The sequence below is a fragment of the Scyliorhinus canicula genome, chromosome 4, assembly GCF_902713615.1.
Source record: "Scyliorhinus canicula chromosome 4, sScyCan1.1, whole genome shotgun sequence".
Classification (NCBI taxonomy): domain Eukaryota; kingdom Metazoa; phylum Chordata; class Chondrichthyes; order Carcharhiniformes; family Scyliorhinidae; genus Scyliorhinus; species Scyliorhinus canicula.
This window is the reverse complement of record NC_052149.1, coordinates 152,334,894-152,358,209: the sequence shown is the minus strand read 5'-3', so window position 1 is coordinate 152,358,209 and position 23,316 is coordinate 152,334,894. Positions and strand designations below refer to the sequence as shown.

Here is a 23,316-nt window from a genome sequence, read left to right as displayed (position 1 = left end):
AAGGCTGATCATCTATCTCAACGCCAGACTTCCACACTTTCCCCGTATCCAGTTACACTTTTAGAATCGAAAATTCTATCAACTTCTTCTTAACTATATTCAGTGATTTGGCCTTCACAGCCTTCTGTGGCAGAGAATTCCACAGGTTCCCCTCGCTCCGAGTGAACAAGTTTCTCCTCATCTCAGTCCTAAATGACCTACCCCATATCCTGAGACTGTGACCCCCCCCTGACCTAGAGACATCTCCGCATCTAGTCTGTCCAATCCTGTCAGAATGTGGGCAGCACGGTGGCACAGTGGTTAGCATTGCTGCCTACGGCGCTGAGGACCTGGGTTCGAATCCCGGCCCTGGGTCACTGTCCGTGTGGAGTTTGCACATTCTCCCCATGTTTGCGTGGGTTTCGCCCCCACAACTCAAAGATGTGCAGGGTAGGTGGATTGGCCACGCTAAATTGCCCCTTAATTGGAAAAATGAATTGGGTACTCTAAATTTAAAAAAAAATCTTGTCAGAATGTTATACGTTTCAATTAAATCCCCTCTGAGTCTTCTAGATTCCAGTGAATACAGGCCCAGTTGACAGCATCTCTCCTCATACGACAATCCTGCCATCCCAGCAATCAGTCAGGTGAACCTTCGCTGCACTCCTTCTATGGCAAATATATCCTTTTTTAGGTTAGGAGGCCAAAACTGGACACAATTCTTCAGGTGTGGTCTCACCAGCTGCAGTGAGACAACCTTGGTCCTGCATTCAAGTCCACTTGCAATAAAGTCTTACAACACAAGGTTAAAGTCCAACAGGTTTGTTTCGAATCACTAGCTTTCGGAGCACTGCTCCTCACCTTATCACATTGCTATGATGTAGAGATGCCGGCGTTGGACTCTTCCTTCACCTGAGGAAGGAGCAATGCTCCGAAAGCTAGTGATTCGAAACAAACCTGTTGGACTTTAACCTGGTGTAAGACTTTTTCCTGTGCTCACCTCAATCCAACGGCAGCGTCTCCACATCACTTGCAATGAAGGCCAACATACCATTTGCCATTCTAACTGTTTGATGCATCTGCATGCTTGCTTTCAGCGTCTGGTATACAAGGACACCCAGGTCCTTTTGTACGTCAACATTTCCCAATCTGTTACCTGTTACATAATACTCTGCCATTTCTGTTTCTCTGTCTGAAGCGAATAACTTCAAATTTATCCATGTTATACTGCATCTGCCATGGATTTTCATTTAATCAACTTGCTAAATCACCTTGAAGTCTCTTAACATCCTCCTCACCACTCACATCCCCATCTAGTTTTGTGTCATCAGCAAACTTGAAAATATGACTTTAGATTTGAAGCAGACAATGAGGAAAACCCTTGCAGAAAATCATTCTCAATTGTATCATAGAATATTCCAGCACAGAAAAGATCACTTATGCCTTCTTCGCATGAACTGTTTAATCTAAGCCTAGTCTCTCATGCACTCGCCTTTCCCTTAACATTCCTCTTTGTTACTGCATTGTCACTTTTCAAATGTGAATAAATTGTCGGTATGTGCAGTATCATAACGATAGAACAAAAATGTGTATCATCCGTAATAATGTTCAGGTGTCTTGGGTATACATTCAGTGCTTATCTGGAATTGGCTACCTTTCAGTTGTGCTGGTATAAAAAACGACTGCACTAAAGTCGTGCCTGCTCATGAAGGGCGGAAAATGTAAACAGGTTTGCTCCATTGGAATTCTAATCTACGGAAAGGGATAGGCTCATTGGGGTTCCAAACAATGGGCATTATTGAGAAGTGATAAAGCAGAGTGGCGCAGCGGAAGTGTGCTGGGCCCATAACCCAGAGGTCAATGGGTCAAAACCGCCCTCTGCTCTCGAGTAGCATTTCTGAATATTGAGAAGTGATTTAGCCTACTCCCCTTTCAAGCAATGGGAATTTTGTCCATGGGAATTTCACACAATGGGAGGGAGCAGGAAGAACTTTATTCCATTGGCAAGCTGGCTGAAAGATTGATTTCACATATTATCAATAAAGATGGAGAGTAGGAAGAAAATGGAATAGATGTCAGTCAGATTTATTTACAACTTTTTGACGTATAGACTGTCCCTTTGTGTCGAGTCCATTATAAATGTCTATATAATGTGAGTCTGAGAAATTTCCCCAATGTCTCACCATAATTTCTGCAAAACGGTTGTATTTAGGTGTTTTACTATATTTCTCAAGGGCATCTGTTGGGGTTATGGCAGGAAATCGGGTGAAGCTCTCTTGAGAAATTCTACCCCCCGTTATTACCTTGTGCATGTTGCCCGAGTGGACAATTGGCATATTACTACGACAATGCTCGGTACAGATTTTAATGAAGTGTCGGCACCAAAATGGTATCTCAGGAGCTGCATTAATGCTGTCCAGGCCCCTTGGTGGCATGTCGTTAACGGCATCCGCTGCTACTAATGGAGTGGGATGAATAAGTTACATTGTTTGCGCACTGTGCAATTGCATTAATGCAGTGAAGCATGGAACAGACATAAGTGTATTATGGCGCAATGAAAAGAGACTGGAGGTCAGTTTATCCTTGTAGAAGACAGTGATGAAAGATTCCACATGAATCAGAAATTATAATCCGACAAAACCAGGACAAATAAACACTGAAACAGATATTCTCAGCATCTAATTGCATTAGCAAATTTGGGTTATCAAACTCAGGTTAAATTACATCAGATTCAGTCTCCCAGTTTATAAATAAATTATTTGCACAGCTTTTGTCATAACAGAGTAACTGTATTAGAGAAGGGAGTGTTTCATTATTTCAGTGAATAATTCAGCTCTGAATGTCAATAATTCAGCACTGGATGCTCTGACAGGAGTATCTTGTGTTACCCACAGACTTTTGCAGCTTTTCATTCATTTTTTTAAAAATCCACACACTCGAGATAAGGGGCTAGATTCAGCGTTTGGAGGACTTTGGGCGGGATACTCCATCAGCCGACGCCGAAATCGGGAAAGGCGATTGGACGGAGAATCGGTTGTGAGGCCAAAATCGTAGCCGGTGCTGGGTGCCCGCCAGAATGTCATGCTCTGGTGCCTCGACGAGGTGTAAGTGCGTTCGACTCTGCACATACAGTAAACAGTAATGGAATATCATTAGCGGGCCTGGCCCTGTATTCTCCGGGGCCTCCGCGATGCTCCATCTCCGCTCGGAGGAATTACCATCAGCGAGGTTTACTTGTGGTTTCAGAAATCAGGAAACAGGCGCCGTGGCTGCTGAGGGAGAGAGTGGCGTACAGAAAGTGCCCAACATTGCCATAGTGTAATGACAGATATGCCGCTGTTTGGGGGTCTTCTGCCAAGGCCACGGGAGTTGCGGGGGTGGGGGCGGCCAGGGTGGACGGGCATGGAGCACCATTGCCACAGCCGCAAGGCAGCCATGCAGCTGTGCATGGCACTGCACACTGTGAACTCTCCGCCGCATCAGGTACTCCACTATCGCGGCGGACGGCGGAGTATCCCCCCCAGATATTTTCCTTACTGTATATTTAAGTCACATTCTTTCCTCTCTTTCGTGGCAATCTCCTCCCTCTCATAACTACATGCCAGCACACAGACTCTATCCTCCATCTAACTCATTGAGTTGCGATGTGGGTGTTGTTACTAGGCTATGCCCCTTAATCTGTGAATTACCAGGGGCTGGATTCTCCGATTTTGCGGCTAAGTGCCGGCGCCGGCATCGGAACTGTGGTGTTTTACGATGCCAAAATCGTCGCCTAACCCTCACCGATCCTATGGGGTCCCTGTTGGTCCCCCTCTTCAGGCCCCCCAAGCCTCCTTACAGCACCCTTTCCCCTCTAGAATCCTCACACATCACCACCCCCACCCCACCCCCCCCACAAGCCTCCCAGAGACCTCTACCTACTTGCCCTGCACTCCCCCACCCTTCAACCCCCCCCCACCACCCTCATTTCATGGGCATGGCCCCCTCTGCCCCTGACCCTTGGCAGTGCCACCATGGTACTCGGTCACCCTTCCACTGCCACCCTGTCACTCGGGCTGTGCTCCTGCCGGCTTGGTAGTGCCAGGGTGGCAGTGCCAAGGTGCTAGCTGGGCAGTTCCAAGGTGTCCACGTTCCAGGGGGAGGGCCAGTGGGCCACCCTGTTCTTACCCTGACTACCAAGGCATCTCTGATGGCCCTGGAGATCCCTCTGGTGTCACTTCGCCTGGTCCATATTTGTGTGTACCAGCACTGATTGGCCTCCGGTTGGGGACTTCCCGGGGAGGCCGGAGAATTGATGGAGTCTGGTGGATCCCGGGCAGGAGGTCATAAGTAGGTTTACGATCTACATCTGGGAGCGGCGTTTGGTCAAGCCCATTTTGAATGGAGTTCCCACTACGACGTCTCGCCGGACTTTGGTGAGGCACAGAGGCTGTCGGGAGCCTCGCTGTAGGCCTCTCCTGGGTTTCACTGGCAGCATTGCGCTCTTGCTTGTGAGCAACGCGGCCAGAGAATCGCGGCCGTGCTATAATCGAGATACCCATCACAAGTCATAACTGTCCAAGGAAGAGACATCAAAAATGCTAAATACTGGATATTGAAACAATGGGCAGTATTCTCCGTGAACCGGCGGGGCGGGCCACTTCGGCGCCGAGGAGTGGCGTGAACCACTCCAGCGTCAGGCTGCCCCGAAGGTGTGGAATCCTCCGCACCTTCAGGGGCTAGGCCGGCGCCGGAGTGTTTGGCGCCACGGCAGCCGGCGTGGAAGGGCCTCCGCCGGCCGGCGCGAGTTGGCGAATGCACGGGAGCGCCAGCGTGTGCTGGCATCATCCCAGCGCATGCGCAGGGGGGTTCTTCTCTGCACCGGCCATGACGGAGGTCCACAGCAGCCAGTGCAAAGGGAAAGAGTGCCCCCACGGCACAGGCCCGCCCGCGGATTGGTGGGCCCCGATCGCAGGCCAGGCCACCATGGGGGCACACCCCCCCCCCCCCCCCCCCCCCCGGCGATTCTCTGACCCTACATGGATTGGAGAATCCCGCCCAATAGCTGCAACAGACAAACACTCAAAACCTCTTGGAAATACAATGGATGAATCATTTCAAAGTAAGTTTGCCAGCCACTAGAGAAAGATTACAAGTGACACAGAGGTGGTGTCAAGAAAGCCTCCTTTTGGAATACGTACGTCACCCGGTTTGAGAAGCCAATTCTATCAGAAACCTTTCAGAGAACCAAGGTCTTGTAATAATTGCAACATCTTGTACATCTGACCCCATCCAAGAAACCAGCTAACCTAAATCAGCCACAATGTGTGTGTGTGTGTTCATTTTCAAGTGAACATGAGTGTGTCTGAGCTTGTGCATGCGTGAGTGAGTGCATGTGCCCTAATGACTGCATGAGGACCGAATGCTTGACGTCACATTTTTATTATCTTTCTTGGGTTTAGTGGTTAAAAGGTTTGCTCTTTAACACAAGAAAACAGTTTGATACCTCCTATTGATCACAGCATAAATAGTTAAATACATTCTGGTTTGGCAAAGGCCAAAGAAAACCTTAAATCTTTGTGACCAACCGAGGAGAACGATTAGAGAGGAGTCAATTTTTCCCTTCTCACCTTGTTGGACCGTGCCCAGTGATGACTCTGCTTCCTTCAGTGTAATGAACTATCTATCCCGGGCATTTAAACCAACCCAGAGTGATGTCATTGAAATGAGTCTCTCGGTGTGTGTATGCTCATTTCTGTCTCTCTGCAGCACAACTATATTGTCGCGTTAGAATTTACAACAGGCTCACACGAATGTTGGTGAAAATCTTGCAAGGGGAATCAATTTTTGGCAAATCTGCATATTAGAGCAAGGCAGTGATCCTTACTCTAATGTGCAGATTCCCGAGGTACCTGAGGCTTTGGGATTCATCCCCTTTACCTCGGGGACCTTAGGCAAGCGCTGTTTGGTACTAGTCACCACAAATGGGGACTAGTGGGTGACGACACTTGTGGGGGTCTGCAAGGGGATCATAGGCCTCCGCTGCATGCCCCTTTGGGAAGGATGGTGCTCTGGCACTGCTGGTGCCACCTGGGTATCCTGGCAGTCACACCTGGATGGCAGCCTGGCACTGCCAAGGTGCCCAGGTTGACACTGCCATCTGGCAGGGGGACTGCCAAGGTGTCAGGTTGGCACTGACAAGGTGTCAAGCTGGCATTTTATGCATGCACGCGATTGGACTCGGGTTGCCGGGTTCTCGGGCTTGGGTTGCCTGGGGTGTCCGTTTGGGCTGGCGGGAGGTTGTGGAATTTTTTTTGTGGGCCTTGGAGATCGGGACGCTATTTTAAAAAGGCGTCCCGATCGCTAGCTACAACGGGGAGTTCTGGCGAGCGGAGCTCCCCATTGTAAAAAAACAGGGATATGTGCCCTGTTCAGGCTCCTTATTCAAAGCGAGTCACGTTGAATAGCCATGTGTTTCTCAGCACTGCAAGTGCTGGGAAACACGCGGCTAAATGTGTTCACTAGGGAACTTTGTTCCCTTTTGGGAAGATGCCCTTGTGGGCAGCATGGTAGCACCAGTGGTTAGCACATTGCTTCACAGTGCCAGGGTACCAGGTTTGATTCTCGGCTTGGGTCGCTGTCTATGCTGAGTCTGCACGTTCTCCCCTTGTCTGCTTGGGTTTCCTCCGGGCGCTCCAGTTTCCTCCCACAGTCCAAAGATGTACCGGTTATGTGGATTGGCCGTGCTAAATTGCCCTTAGTGTCCAAAAAAAGGTTAAGTGGGATTACTGGGTTACAGGGATAGGGTGGAGGCGTAGGGTGCTCTTTCCAAGGACCGCTGCAGACTCGATGGGCAGAATGGCCTCCTGCTGCACTGTAAATTCTATAATTCTATGAAGATCACGCCTCAGTCATTTTTTGGGAGAATCTCCCAAATGAGGGAGGTTCTCAGGCCTTCCGGCTGCGTGTTTCTCAGCGGTGGGAGGTGGTGCACTGTTCGCTGGTAGTGGCATACTCTACTCTCGGGAATGGGAATTCCCATTGAAGTCATAGACCATAGACCACCGAGAAACCCATGGGAAGGCGGGGGGGGGGGGGGGGGTTGCTGCTAACGGCAGGATCAGAGAATCCCACCGGTGTGAATTCCGGCCAACCTGGTGATAATGTATTCTTTTGGAACCAGCCGCTGCTGATATGTTATTCTGGATTTTTAAAAATAAATTCAGAGTACCCAATTCATTTTTTACAATTAAGGGGCAATTTAGCACGGCCAATCCACTTAATCTGCACATTTTTGGATTGTGGGGGCGAAATGTCAAGCAAACACAGGGACAATGTGCAAACTCCACACAGACAGTGACCCAGAGCTGGGATCGTACCTGGGACCTCAGTGCCATGAGGTAGCTGTGCTAACCACTGCATCACCGTGCTGCCCTGATATGTTATGCTGTCTATTAGGAAATTCATTGAAATATTCCTGAATCAATTGCTTTGGTAATGATTTCAGCTGTGTGAATGAACAGAAGTTAATAGTAAGCCGGTAATTTAAAGCAGGAACTGATGTGCTAGATACTCAGCTCCACCAGTTGTGTGTGCCTCAACGGTGCACTGTTCACTTGCAGTCGGATTTTCTCTTCCCGCCTCTTGTCAATGGGATTTCCCATTGAAGCCACCCCAACCACGGGCAGGGGTGCACAGCTGGTGAGAACAGGGAATCCCAACGGCTGGAGAATTCCAGCCCATAACTATAGCAAAGTTACTCAAGTAGACTACATTTTAACAACGATGAACTTTTGAGGTACAGCCTATGCTTATTAAAATGGATTACATTTGAAAATGGAGAATATCAAAAGATCTGCCCTATCATTGTACAAGAAAGATAATTGAGTTTCTGGAGCTCAGGATAATATGGAGGGTTGCTAGAAATTGAGCAGTGATTTGATAGGTTTCATACAACATGCAACAGAAATAAATCATTGACTGTCATACAAGACAGAATGCTGCCAAGAAAACAAAGCCGACATGGGCAGAAAGCACAATGGCCAAACTGAGGCACACTTTTGGGCAGTGCAGGTAACAAAACTTAGAATAGGTGGGTTCTTGATGACTGCCGCAGAGATGATGGGCAGAATGGTCTCTTTCTGTGCTGTAAACCTCTATGACCTGGATTCTGGTAAGTGTTGCACATCCAATCAGAAATATTATCATAACAATTTTCACAAGTTTTACGGTAACTTGGTTGCCCATAATAGGTATTCAAGACCTACAAATTTTACACATGCTGGTCCTAATTATTTTGTGGCCTCGAGGAAACCTGATTGTTGGCTTTCTGGTCTTTTACTGTGAAAACATCTAACCCTTTAGGGACAACCTAACTCAGTATTCCATGAATTCAGTCAATCAAAAGGCTCAATGCCTCACAGGGAAAGAAGGAAAGTGCCAAAGGTGATAAATCAAGAAAATCTTCATGAATGGTGAAGTAGGCTCGAGGGGCCGAATGGCTTGCTCCTGCTCCGAATTTGTATGTTTGCATATTCATATAATGTGTCATCTGGTGAGGAGGTTCCCACCAAAGTCACTGAGGACCAGGGGTAGACGTTACCATCTGTACACTGAGCTGTTGAATTATAGGAAAAGATCACCCCATTTCAGAATCTCGCCTGGTCCCATGCAACTGTGCAAGTGTAAGATCAAAGCCCGGAAATGGTTCAGCTGCAGTGCACAGCTTCTGGATCTTCAGAAACCCCATTTCATACCAAGAACCTGCAGGAGGATGATACGGCAGGCCTCTCAAAAGTCTGAATGTACACTACCTGAGTTCACCCAGATGCAAAATTGGGTGACGGTATCACATCACATATGGAGTTGATTCCAGAGATGAGAGGTTTGTCTCATGAAGAGAGATTGAGCAGTTCAAGCCTATACTCTCTCGAGTTCAGAAGAATGAGAGAAGATCTAATTGAGGTATATAAGATGATAAAAGGTATTGACAAAGTAGTGGTAGAGAGAATGCTTCCCTCTATGGGGTAATCTAGAATGAGAGGTCATAATTTTGTGATAAGGGGTAAGCAGATTTAAAATAGAGATGAAGAAAAATTACGTGAGTCATGAATCTGATTTGATTTGATTTATTATTGTCACATGTATTAGTACACAGTGAAAAGTATTGTTTCTTGCATGCTATACAAACAATGCATACCGTACATAGGGAAGGAAGGAAAGGCTGCAGAATATAATATCACAGTTATAGCAAGGTGTAGAGAAAAGAGCAAGGTGTAGAGAATCTGTGGAATTCACTGTCAGAGAGTGTGGTGCCGGGGCATTGTGGATGCCAGGACGTTGAATAAATGTAAGGAGGAGATAGACAGATTTTTAATTAGTGGTGTATTGAAGGTTATGGAGAATGGGCAGGAAAGTAGAGTTGAGACTGAGAGGAAATCAGCCATAATCGTATTGAATGGTGGAGCGGGCTCGAGGGGCTGAATTGCCTAATCTTGCTCCTAGTTCTTATGTTCTTATGAGTTTAACTGGTGTCGCCTGTGTTGCAGATCATTCTGATCAGGCTGGTCACAATAAACATTGCTTTCCTCACTGTTCCAGGTTGATTTCATTTAGGTGCCCCTCAAGTCCTCTGAGTCCAGTCTGCAGTTATCATATACTCAATGACTGCAAACTATAGACCCGAAACTCATCATCCATTTCACTCGTGTAAATGGTCTTTGTGTAGATCGCTTGAGAAATCATCCATTGTATTCTTCAAAAATGTCTCCTCTCTTTATCTCCGTTCTGCTATAGTACATGTATTAATAGTAGCTGTTGTATTTTTATAATTTTTTGTTACAGCAGCTGATATTTCATTCTCTACTTTTCACTTCTATTCTTACATTCAAAGTGTTTCAGTTCCTGACGGCGCAAATAATGCTATTAGCGAACATGTTGCATGCGCCAACTTTCCCCAAGTGTCCATTCACAACACTGAAGTCATGTGTAAGAGAATATGGATAGGATTGGCTTATATTACACTCAGCAGCCAGTTTGGGAGAGGATTAAAAAACCATGATGTGGCAAGCACGGTGGCTCAGTGGTTAGCACTGCTGTCTCAGGGCGCCGAGGTTCCAAGTTCGATCCCGGCTCTGCGTCACTGCCCGTGTGGAGTTTGGGCGCTTACCCTGTGTTTGCCTGGGTTTCACCCCCACAATCCAAAGGTGTGCAGGGTAGGTGGATTGGCCACACTAAATTGGCCCTCAATTGGAATAATGATTTGGGTACTCTAAATTTAAAAAAAAAATCTTGTCAGAATGTTATACGTTTCAATTAAATCCCCTCTGAGTCTTCTAGATTCCAGTGAATACAGGCCCAGTTGACAGCAAAACATGATGCACTCCATGTTGTTTCTACTTAAAATTTGAAGGGGTTGACTCTCAGCGCTGAAGCACTTACTCACTTGCTATAACATGAAGCTGTCCTTTATTATCTCTTAGATTCAGCCAAGCTTCTCTGCTTCGTTCAAGCTTTTTTACCATAGAAGCCACAGTGTCCGCCTGAATTCATAACCTCCTGACCTGGCCTTGTCCATGTTGCCTATTTATGACCCCTATATCTCTTCAGAACATTCCTCTTATAAGGTCGCTCGCTTTCTGTATCTCAGTGTCTCGCTCTGTCCCATTTTTGTCCTCTTTATCATTCTTTCTGGAATAGCCAGAGCACAAGGAATGCGATATAAAGAGATTGGAGCCTGGAAAGAAAAATCTGGAACAGCTCTTTTCTTGGAAAGAAAAGTGGCCCAAAATATTGGTTGTTGGTGGGAATAAAATTGGACGTTTAGGTCTGGATTCTCACTTCTTCATCATTATGAAAATCCGGAGGAAGCTGAGCTCAGGAAGCCCCAAGCCCAAACACGGCCACCTGGGGTAAGGAATTGGGCCAGGTCAGGATTTTCATATACACGTTTCACGGAGGCAGCTTCCTATATAAAACAGCATCTGGGCAGCACAGTGGCGCTGTGCTTAGCACTGTGGCCTCATGGCGCCGAGGTCCCAGGTTCGACCCTGGCTCTGGGTCACTGTCTGTGTGGAGTTTCACCCCCACAACCCAAAGATGTGCAGGGTAGGTGGATTGGCCACGCTAAATTGCACCTTAATTGGAAAAAATAAATTGGGTACTCTAAATTTATTTTTTTAAAACATCATATGCCTCCAGGGTTGTCTGATTTTCATTAACCAGGAATGTGACACACAGCATGTGCAGATTAGACCTGGTGATAGCACGTCTAAACTTTGCGCAATGCTTTGAAGAGGCGAGGTACTCTTTCAGAGATCTTGGGGACCTGTTTAGATTTGGTTCTGGGACACCTTTGGGGAGGTTAGGTGCCATATGAAGAGGTACGGTGATATTTGGAATAATTAAAAGTGGACATGAGTGAGCATTAAAAAAGCATAAATTCATTGGACCTGTCAAAAGAGCTGGAAGAGAAATTATCAAAAGTGCCAAAAGCAACTGTCAAGCTGTTAAGACATTAATACTCATGCCCTTTAAATTTTAGAATCTTAGAAAAAACTGTGTGGAGTGTTAAAAAAAGAATTGCTTGCTACTTCACTCTGTTGTCATAAGCCTGAGGGTTACCATTACTGAATTTGTGCTACATGACTGATTTAATGACCTTCAATTTTTGCAGTGAGGTGCCTTCTTTTCATAGTTTTATTAATAGCTCCAAGCTGTTATAGACTCTTCCAAATGAACAATGAATTCCTGTTCCTGTTTTTTTGGGGATAATGTAGTTGAATTAATGTAAATGTAACAAATGTGTTTTTATGAATAAAAGTCTGCAATAGACACAGAACTTTATTTAATTTAATGTCAGCATGGCTCCTGACATCTGCCCAGAGTGGATACTCAGTGAGTTGGTATGGGAGGTATAAGGGAAAAGGGTGGCTGGTGGGAGGGCATGGGTTGGTATGAGTTGGCATAATGGCTGTAAAGGGCCAAGGTGGTGGGTAGAAAGCAATGTTTGGCATGGAGGGTCTGAGGGGCCATTAGGGTGAATAGAAGGTCGTAGGTTGGCAAGGGGGCGAGAGACCAGGGGATTGGGTGAAAGGCATGATGTGGCATGGGTTAGCAGGAATGCGGCATGGAAATATGTAGGGGAATGAGGGAATATGATGGATAGCACAGGAGGGCTGTTTTTTCCTTTACTGCTTTTTAAAAATTCTTTGATGAAATGCTGGTGCGCCAAGGCCGGTCTTTTGCCTAGCCTGCCTCTGAGGCTGGTAGCCCCCACACTCATTCTGGGGTCACCCAGCCTGAAAACCAGGGAACCCTGCCATCCCAGAATGACAATTCCAACTTCAGGGGCACTTTCTCCTAGGTTAGTTTTACAGAGTGGACACATGACCCAACTCTGTGCAGCCGTCCGAGGAGCATACATTCGGGCCAATTAAAATGAATGTTCATTGTCTGAGTAATATGATACCAAAATGGTACTTAAGGTACTTAAGGATTCTGACTCAAAGAATCTAGCTTAAAAACGGGAAGCATTTACTGCTGTATTAAATGTATTGTTAGCCGCAGCAGCAATAACACTGCCACTAAACACCTGGATAAGATTGCAGTCAAATTGTCAACAGAATTCCACATCTTGTCTAAAATTGTGCACTTGGACACGGCGGTATATCTTTGTGTAATGCTGGTGGAGTCCTGTTAAGATTATAAAGTGTGGGATAATTAAACAAAGATAGGGTGGCATGGTGGCACAGAGGTTAGCACTGCTGTCTCACAGCACCAGGGACCCAGGTTCAATTCCGACCTCAGACGACTGTGTGGAGTTTGCACATTCTCCCCGTGGGTTTCCTCCGGGTACTCCGGTTTCCTCCCACAGTCCAACAATGTGCAGGTTAGGTGGATTGGATGTGCTAAATTGCCGCTTAGGGTGGGGTTGCCGGAATAGGGTGGGGAATTGGGCCTAGGTAGGGTGGTCCTTCAAAGGGTCGGTGCAGACCTGATGGATTCTATGAAATGGCAGGACCTAGACTAAAACCACTGAGCCCAGGATTCAGTGGCTGAGTTGAAGCATTGGCACCATCAGCTTTGAAGTAGAGTACGTGAAGTTTCCAAGAGTTCATATCACCTGATGGGGGCCATGGTTTTCATTGGTTAGGTGTAGCCAATATTTCCTATTCATAGTATAACAATGTGAATGGAGACTGTGCATATGTATGAGAGTGGAACTTGACAGTGTCACAGCAGGGCGATAAAAGGTACTTCAGTTTGAAATGATTCTATTTATTTTAAATTTGTTGTCTCTAAGTTAATTGTTTATCAATTGGGGGTTAATTGTATTCATATGGCAGGTATTAAATAGGGATTCCTCTGTGCTCATGTATTTCAGAGCATCCTTTCAATTTTTGGTTTGTTTTCGTTACAGTTTGTTCTTGGTGCCACTTTCAAATGGGGCAGTTAATTATAAATGGGAGTTCCAAATGAGGTATATATGGAACAGTCTGAAAGTGTGATGGTTGTTTGGCGGTATATCATATGCTTTGTGCGTTTGTGTCTTTCTAACTAAAAGCCTGTAAGTGCATCAAGTCTAGACTCCAGTAACCTTTCCTTCATTACCTGGCTATCTGAGCTCCAGCAACATCCAATCAAAGAATGGAAAGAGGAATTTCAGACATTATCCTGCAACTTTACGTTTTATGTATAGCAATATTGCAAAGCCATTTATAAAGAAAACAATTATGATTTAATTGCACACGTGCAAAGAAATACCTTTCCAGTATTTCTTCCAGCCCTTGTCTACATGTTGCGCGCTGATTGGCAAAGTGCCGGCTGGGGTAGTCAACGTTACAGAGGAGGTCACTATCAATATGCCAGTGTGCATTATTTAAACAATCATCTATGGGTAATGTTAAGATAGTTTTACGTTCCAGCAAAGATGCTGAAGTATAACAGAACCAGTTCTCTGTGTGCCTTTGCATAAATTATGTACTCAGATGGGACAGAGTGTGCTAGCTTACAGTAGGTAAAGAGCCATTAGCAATTTCAGAGTTGTCACACAGTCATGGATATCTGTTCCAGGCACCATAGTTAAAAATTGAAGGACATTCAGTTATGAAGACTGCACAATGATCTCTGATTCGTGTCATTATTATAGGTACTGGAACTGAAGGCTACTTGGAGATCAAGGTCGGTTTACATTGTAGTTTTGAGCATCTGTCTCTGCTGATAGAATTCAAAGCTGGTTTCTCAAAGCAAGCAATGTTCTAATACAGGAGTCTGGCAATGTGTGCATCTTGTAGATAACATTGAGGCCTTGTATGGTGATTGTCCACACACGGGTGGCACGGCGGCACAGTGGTTAACACTGCTGCCTCACAGTGCCGGGGGCCGGGTTCAATTCCGGCTTTGGGTGACTGTGTGAAGTTTGCACATTCTCCCCGTGTCTGGTGGGTTTCCTCCGGTTGCTCCGGTTTTCTCCCACAGTCCAGAGAAGTGCAGGTTAGGTGAATTGGCCTTTCGAAATTGTCTCTTAGTGTCCACAAATTAGGTGGGGTTATGGTGCTACAGGGATAGGGCGGGGGAGTGACCCAGGTAGGATGCTCTTACAAAGGGTCGGTGTAGACTCGATGGGCTGAATGGCTTCCTTTAGCCTGTAGGGATTCTATGGTTCCATTTCGTCCTTTTAAGGGCAGCACAGTAGATTAAGGGTCACATGGCCTGTGCGCTAATCGGGACTGAGTGTGTAAAGGAGACATTTTGGGAGCTAGCTACAGCCATGAAGCTGCTGGACAATTCTGAGTAATAAATAACTACATCTAGTGACGAGGATAAATTATCCTGACACTCCTACTTACTGTGAGTATCCTGTTTTAATTGAAGTCTGAGTAACAAATACTTACCAGAATACCTCGCTTAGGGCAAATAGACTCATTTGACTCTGACAGAGGACTGGACATGATTGGTCAAGCGCCTTTAAGCAATTGAAATAGTGGGGGAGGGGAATAGCAACGCAATTCTTCTAAATGTTAGTGGAACTCAGACCCATAACCTTATTCGCAGTATTTTCGCCCAAGTATGCCCGACTCCAAATCATTTATTGAGCTTGTGGATTTAGTGAAGGCTCCAATGCAACCTCAACCATCAGTCATACGATAATACCAACGCTAAACCCATTTGAGTATTGCCCTCTGTAATTGTTTCTCCGGCACACAAATGTATATTTACCTCCCAAATCTCCACCCCCAGCCCCACACACACAAACAGATGCCTACTTATGTGTTGTAAATAATTTTGCCAAGAATTGCTGCTGTTGAGCTGGTGCATAATACCTTACCAGTTACTTTATTTTATTTTTTATTTATTTTTTATTATTACTTTTTTTTTGGTATGTTTGTGTGTGCCCTTCTCTTCTCTCTCTCTCTCTATATATATATATACATACATCTTATTCTGTGTACATAACGGTAAATATACTTTGTTCAAAACCCCAATAAAAAACATTTATATTTTTAAAAAATCAGTCATACTCCGGAGATTCAATTTAGTTCAAGGGTGAGAGTCCCAGGTTAATCGATCATGACTTACATTGATAAACTGAATCAATTATAGCAGTATTGTGATTTTAGAGTCACCCTAAATGACATGTTGCAGGATAGGTTAGACTGTGGCGTGAACAACAATGCTATTCAATGTAGATGGCTTGCAGAGGTCGACATAAATTTTTAATGAACAATGGAGATAGTGTTGACCATGGAAAGTACTCAAAAAGGTGCACAGGAGCTGCAGAGCACACAAAAATGGCGCCGTTCATCAGTTCGGATAGGAACCTGCAGCCAATCGTGATGCCAAAACTGCTGAATAAGCCGTGAAGCAGGAAGAAATTTCAGCCATCAAAAATTCAAAAAGGTACAGAATAGGCAATCAGTCAGTAATGCTTAAACGGCAATGTTACCAATTTAAAGGAAATCACACTCCTGAATCATGTCGGTTTAAGGAGGCTAAGATATTGCCACAAAGGAGGACATTTGATAAAGCAGTGCAGAGCTAAGTCAAGATCGTTGAGAATTGATCACCTAAGATGATGTAAGTATACAATGTGGCAAAGCTTACCACCAGTGATTCTGGTATTCACTCTCTGTTTAATCAAAAAGCAGGCAAGATAGACCCTGGGTAAATGGGAAACCTCTTAAAATGGATGTAGATACACCGGCATTAGACACTGTGATAGGCGAGCATTCATATCAGTACCTAAGAGAAGAAGTCCAACAATTGAATTTGAAGAGCACTTCTGCCAAGTTGAAGACATACGAGAGAAGCTATAAAAATAAAAGGCACCACAAAGGTACCAATGAGCTATGTCTACCCAGCTCCCTGTGATAGTGATGGGTGAGGAACCAAGTCTTGGCTTAAAGAAATCAAGTTGAATTGGGCCGAGATTTTTCAAGTGCGGGAAGAGGGACTGTTCGAACTGTTAAGAAAATATGGAAGAGTTTTCTGTGATTAATTAGGCAAAATCAAAAAGCTACAAGTCAAGATTTCTGTGGCTCCTGTTATGGGTCAGGGTTTAGAGAACCCCAAAGTGTATCATGGAGTTCACCTGACCCACAACTTTTAATAGATTGTGGGATGGGGAGCACACGGCCCACTCTACAGGTGTGGTACAGCAGAAATGGAAAAGTATTTTTTAAAGCAAAACAATGTTTATTCTATGAACTCAAGTTAACCTTTTTAAAACATACAGTGAACATCTTAGCAACCATTTATTCAAATACAACTCCCAAAGAATATAACACTAAGTAATTCTTAATAACTTCCCAAACAACATCCACAAGACAGAAGACACACCTTTTAACAGAAGCACATTAGGTTTACATTCACGGGGCAGCACGGTGGCACAGTGGTTAGCATTGCTGCCTACGGCGCTGAGGACCCGGGTTCGAATCCCGGCCCTGGGTCACTGTCTGTGTGGAGTTTGCACATTCTCCCCGTGTTTGCGTGGGTTTCACCCCCACAATCCAAAGATGTGCTGGGTAGGTGGATTGGACACACTAAATTGCCCCTTAATTGGAAAAAATAATTGGGTACTCTAAATTTATAAAAAAAAAAGGTTTACATTCACTATTGAGAACATTTATAATTTTAAATTCACCAAATGGTGAAGAGATAGTCTTTTCATGGCAGAGAGATCAACAGTACACCTGCTCTGTCTGACTTCAGCTCCAACACTGAAAACGAAACTAAAGCACACCCTGCAGCAAACAGCCTAAAACAAAAGTAAAAAGCCGACAGATAGCCCAGCTCCACCCACACTATGACATCACTGATAAACACCAATTTCTTAAAGGTACATTTCTTAAACACCAATTTCTTAAAGGTACTCTCACATGACACTCCAGAGGCACCTACCCGATTCTTTAGGGCATGACAGGTACCATACGCTTTAAGAAAGAAAGTGGATACTGAGTTAAACAGGTTGGAAAAACTAGTCATTCTCCAACCAGTTCAGTTCTTGGAATGGGCAGCACCTATAGAACATAAGAACATAAGAACTGGGAGCAGGAGTAGGCCACCTGGCCCCTCGAGCCTGATCTGCCATTCATTGAGATCATGGCTGATCTTTTGTGGACCCAGCTCCACTTTCCCGCCCGAACACCCTTAATCCCTTTATTCTTCAAAAACTATCTATCTTTATCTTAAAAACATTTAATGAAGGAGCCTCTACTGCTTCACTGGGCAAGGAATTCCATAGATTCACAACCCTTTGGGTGAAGACGTTCCTCCTAAACTCAGTCCTAAATCTACTTCCCCTTATTTTGAGGCTATGCCCCCTAGTTCTGCTGTCACCCGCCAGTGGAAACAACCTGCCCGCATCTATCCTATCTATTTCCTTCATAATTTTATATGTTTCTATAAGATCTCTCCTCATCCTTCTAAATTCCAACAAGTACAGTCCCAGTCTACTGAACTTCTCCTTCTAATCCAACCCCTTCAGCTCTGGGATTAACCTAGTGAATCTCCTCTGCACACCCTCCAGTGCCAGTACGTCCTTTCTCAGGTAAGGATACCAAAACTGAACACAATACTCCAGGTGTGGCCTCACTAACACCTTATACAATTGCAGCATAACCTCCCTAGTCTTAAACTCCATCCCTCTAGCAATGAAGGATAAAATTCCATTTGCCTTCTTAATCACCTGTTGCACCTGTAAACCAACCTTCTGTGACTCATGCACTAGCACACCCAGGTCTCTCTACACAGCAGCATGTTTTAATATTTTATCATTTAAATAATAATCCCTTTTGCTGTTATTCCTACCAAAATGGATAACCTCACATATGTCAACATTGTATTCCATCTGCCAGACCCTCGCCCATTCACTTAACCTATCCAAATCCCTCTTCAGACTTCCAGTATCCTCTGCACTTTTTGCTTTACCACTCATCTTAGTATCGTCTGCAAACTTGGACACATTGCACTTGGTCCCCAACTCCAAGTCATCCATGTAAATTGTGAACAAATGTGGGCCCAACACGGATCCCTGAGGGACATCACTAGCTACTGATTGCCAACCAGAGAAACATCCATCAATCCCGACTCTTTGCTTTCTAAAAGTGCCCATATTGAAACTGGACAGGGCCATCTGCATTTGTAGTGATTATAAGCTGACAATTAATCAGGCTATCAAGCTGGATACGGATCCAAACACGATAATTGAAGATCTGAAACAACTTCTGCAAAGTTGGCAGGAGTTCATTCTTACACAAAGCTGGATATGAGTCAGGCGTACCAGCAAGCCGAATTAGATGATGCTTCCCCGGGGTATGTAGAACCATAGAATTCCTACAGTGCAGAAGGAGGCCATTTGGCCCATCGACTCTGCACCAACCCGTGAAAGAGCACCCGACCTAAGCCCACTCCCCTACAACCCACTTAACTTTGGACACTAAGGGGCAAATTTAGCATGGCCAATCCACCTAAACTGCACAACTTTAGACTCTGGGAGGAAACCAGAGCCCCCAGAGAAAAACTACACACACACGGGGAGAAAGTGCAAACTCCACAGAGACAGTCACTCAAGGCTGAAATTGAACCCTGGTCCTGGGCATGGTGAGGCAGCAGCACTAACTACTGTTACACCGTGCCACCACCATGTCACAATAAACACACACAAGGCCTGTTTCAGTACACGCGCCTGAGTTTTGGTGTGTCTTTCGGCATTTGCAGTATCCAAAAGGACAATGGACCGTCTACTACAGGGGCCACCTTGGGTTGTGGTATACCTTGATGATGTCCTGATAAGTGGATCGACAGAGGCCGAGCATCCAGCAAGTGTAGAGGAGGTGTCAAAGAGATTTCAGGAGACTGGAATTCACCTTAAGAAAGGGAAGTTCACCTTTCAAGCCATTGAGGGGACCTATCTGATGCGCCAAGATTACACCCCATGGAAGACAAGCTGAAGGTGATTAAGGAAGCATCTGTCCCCACAAACACAATTGAAACCAAACAGTTTTTGGGGATGGCAAACTACTATTAACGTTTTATATACCAAAGTTATCGACGGTATTGGACCCCTTGTATATTTTACTGAAGAAACACCATTGCTGGACTTGGAAGGCTGTCAAGGTGGGAAACCTTTGACAAAGTAAAGCAATTGCTGCATTCCTCAAACCTGTTCATACACTTGGACCCATCTAAAGAACTGATGTTGACCTGCGATGCCTCTCCATGTAGTGTTGATGCGATCTTGTCCCGTGAGGTGGACAATGGCTCTTAGAGGTCGACAGGGTATGTGTCAAGAACCCTCTCAGAGGCCGATAAAGGCTACTCACAAATCGAGAAGAAAGGATTATCAATAGTCTTTGGTGTCAGGAAAGTCCACCAGTACTTACATGACAGCCACTTCACTATCTTTCTAACCACAAACCGCTCTAGGTCTCTTCAAAGAAGCCAAGGCTATCCCACCAATCACCTCAACAAGAATTCAATGATGGGCATTAATTCTGTCCACCTGTGACTATATTTTCAAGCACTGACCTGGAACACACATCGCCAAAATGGATGTTTTAGCTGCCTACCCTTGCAAGAATTAGCTAGTTTCTGAGGAAATTAAACCATTGTTTGCCGGCATCATACTCTGGGGAACAAGAGTAGCCATTCCTGTACCAAACAGAGAGTTGCTCCTAACTGAATTGCACCATAAGACATAGGAGCAGAATTAAGCCACTTGGCCCATCGAGTCTGCTCGGGATTCTGGCATCTCTAAGATGAAGATGCTCGCCAGGAGTTATTTGTGGTGGCGCTATTGATGCGGAGATGGAGAAGCTAGTCAAGCGACGTCAACAGTGCCAACTGCAACAAAAGGTTGCCTGCTGTACTGCACCCTTGGGAATGGCCTGGCCTGGCTGGCCATGGGTATAAATCCAATCCTATTATGTTAATCCATTCCTGGGCACAATATTTTTTCTCGTGATTGTTGCACATTTTTGAGGTGAAGTCACCTACATCACATGCATCCATTGAAAGATTACGCCAACTCACGGATTACCTGAAGTCATGGTATCAGACAATGGAACCATAGTCACACATGCTAAGTTTCACAACATCGCTGCTCTCATCAGTATTAAACAGATTAGAACTGCACCTTACTACCCAGCACCAAACTTTCAAGTCTGGCTGAAAGAAATGGTCAGGAGGTACCTTGGCGACCAAAATCCCATGATTCCTTCTTAGCTATCGTACCACTCTACATGCAACAATGGGAGTTCCACCAGCAGAACTGCTAATGAAACTTCATCTCAGAACGAAACTGAGCCTTGTGTTTCCACGCTTGCTGGGGGGGAGGGGGGGGTAGAAGCCAGCTAAAACAATCAGAAAGTAGGCCATGATTCACATAGTACCGCACGATCATTATGGTAAATGAGGCACTAGACGAGAGAAACTTTGGTAGTGGATCAAGTTGGATCGATCGGACCCCTTTCGTACCATGTGGAGGTGGAGGGATGGATCATTCGTAAACACATGGACAACCTGAGGAGTAGAGAGATGCTGAGCAGTCGTGTTGCCATCAAGAAATGTTGCTGCGGTTCCCTTGTGTTTTTGTATCTGTTGTGGTCTTTTTTCTGATATGTCTATGTATATATGCAAAATGCCTTTAATGAAAATATTTTAAAAGAAGAAATGTTTTCCAACCCGTAAGCACCAAAGTATCTGATCTCCCTGTTATCGACATAATTGATGTCTCCGTGGAAGCATATAGTGATGAATCACCTGTGCTAGAAAAGGTATCTGTTTTTGCAGTTCCTGTTAACGTTGATCCTGTGGAAGCAACTCAGACAAAGAATTAAGCTCCTCCACAAAAAACAGTAAAGCCTCTCAAAGACTCTATTTATAATTTATGTACATAATGGGGGCTGGCTTAGCACAGTGGGCTAAACAGCTGGCTTGTAATGCTGAATAATGCCAGCAGTGTGGGTTCAGTTCCCGTACCGGCCTCCCCAAACAAGTGTCGGAATATGGTGACTAGGGGCTTTTCACAGTAACTTCATTGAAGCCTGCTTGTGACAAGAAGCGATTATTATCATAATGTTTAGTTAGTATTTAGGCATGAATGAATTAACAATTGAAGATCGGATGAAAGACTTTAAGGGGGAGGGATGTGGTGATTGTCTCTTTGAGGGAGACATAGCAGAGTAAGGGACACATGGCCTGTGTCACCAATCGAGACTTGGAGGGCGATTCTCCAATAATGACGCCAAGTGTTCGCGCCGTCATGAACGCTGTTGCGCTTTTCGACGGCGCAAACAGGGCCCGGGCACAACCCATTCTGGCCCCCACAGGGGGTCAGCACGGTGCTGGAGCGGTTCACGCTGCTCCAGCCTCCTTACACGGCGCTAAATGTGCACCGCGCCAACCCGTGCATGCGCAGTTGGGCCGCGCCATCCTGCGCATGTGCGGGGAACTTCTTATGCGCGCCGGCCCCGACCCAACATGGGGTCAGTGTTCAGGGGCCGACCGCTCCAGGAAGTAGGACCGAGGGGGGAGGGACCGGTCCGCCGGTCGGTGAAACCCGATCGCGGGCCAGACCCCATTGGAGGCCCCCCCGGTGAAGGAGCCCCCTTCCCCCCCACAGGCCGCCCCCCGAGCGTTCCCGCGGAGTTCCCGCCGGCAGCGACCAGTGGTGAACGGTGCCAGAGGGACTCTGTCGTGTCGGAGCGGCCACTTGGCCCATCCGGGCCGGAGAATCGACGGCCCCGCCGATTCCAGTGGCCTGCAGCTGGCGCCGCACCAAATGCGCCGGCGCAAATGGTGCCGATTCTCCGCACCTCGGAGTCGGGGCGTCGTGGTGCGGTTGTGGTGATTCTCCGGTCCGGCGCGGGGCTCAGAGAATCGTCCCCAAAGGAATTCACCCCATGGTTAGAGAGGCTTCCAGGCAAAGAGATATTTTGGGACTAGCTACAGCCATGGGGCTGCTGTACAATTCTTATTAATAAAAACCTTTTTTTGTTCATTAATGAAGTCTGTGAATGTGCATCTTTACATCTTTAGACCCTGTTTACATTGCAATAATTGAGATTAACATTGCAATAATTGAGATTAATTTTCCAGAAAGCAGGTTTATGAGTGAACTGCTGCTTAACATTCCTCAGCAAATGCTTAATAATACAAAGTCTACCTGCTCATCTCTTTTGCTAAGGAACACCAAGACACATTTTACATGTGCTGCACCCAGGAGTTCATTACACAGCATGATAACAATACGAATGACATTTTCCATGGATTTATGGATTTTTTAAAAAATGAGGACAGGGGAGGGCAGCACGGTGGCACAGCGGTTAGCATTGCTGCCTACGGCGGTGAGGACCCGGGTTCGAATCCCGGCCCTGGGTCACTGTCCGTGTGGAGTTTGCACATTCTCCCCGTGTCTGCATGGGTTTTGCCCCCACAACCCAAAGATGTGCAGGATAGGTGGATTGGCCATGCCAAATTACCCCTTAATTGGAAAAAATAATTGGGTACTCTAAAATTTTTTTTTTTAAATGAGGACTGTGGAAGTGGTGAGGCATGCAATTAGGAAGTCAAGGTACGGAAGAGTGGGATATGGTGTTAAACAGGGACATTAATGCTTCATCATCAGTGTCATTTGGGAAGCTCTTTTAAAGTTTCCTTGTTCGTCTTGCTGCCTCATTTTCTGGTTTTAATTCCTCACCAAGTATTATTTTTTTTGTCTCATCTTTACTTCAAAATGCCGGAACAACTGACACATATATTTTGAGGCAACAAATGAAGGTGTACTTAATACTGAAGGGCAGACTTGTATGCGTGGCACTGAGCACTCAGGCCATATGTGCCTGGGAGCATGGGTGG

General features: G+C 45.6%; 1 protein-coding gene across 1 annotated transcript in view; it reads left to right on the top strand.

Moving 5' to 3' along the window:
- shtn3 (shootin 3) overlaps window positions 1–23,316 on the top strand; it is a 150,460-nt gene that overhangs the window by 29,498 nt on the left and 97,646 nt on the right. The window lies entirely within an intron of this gene.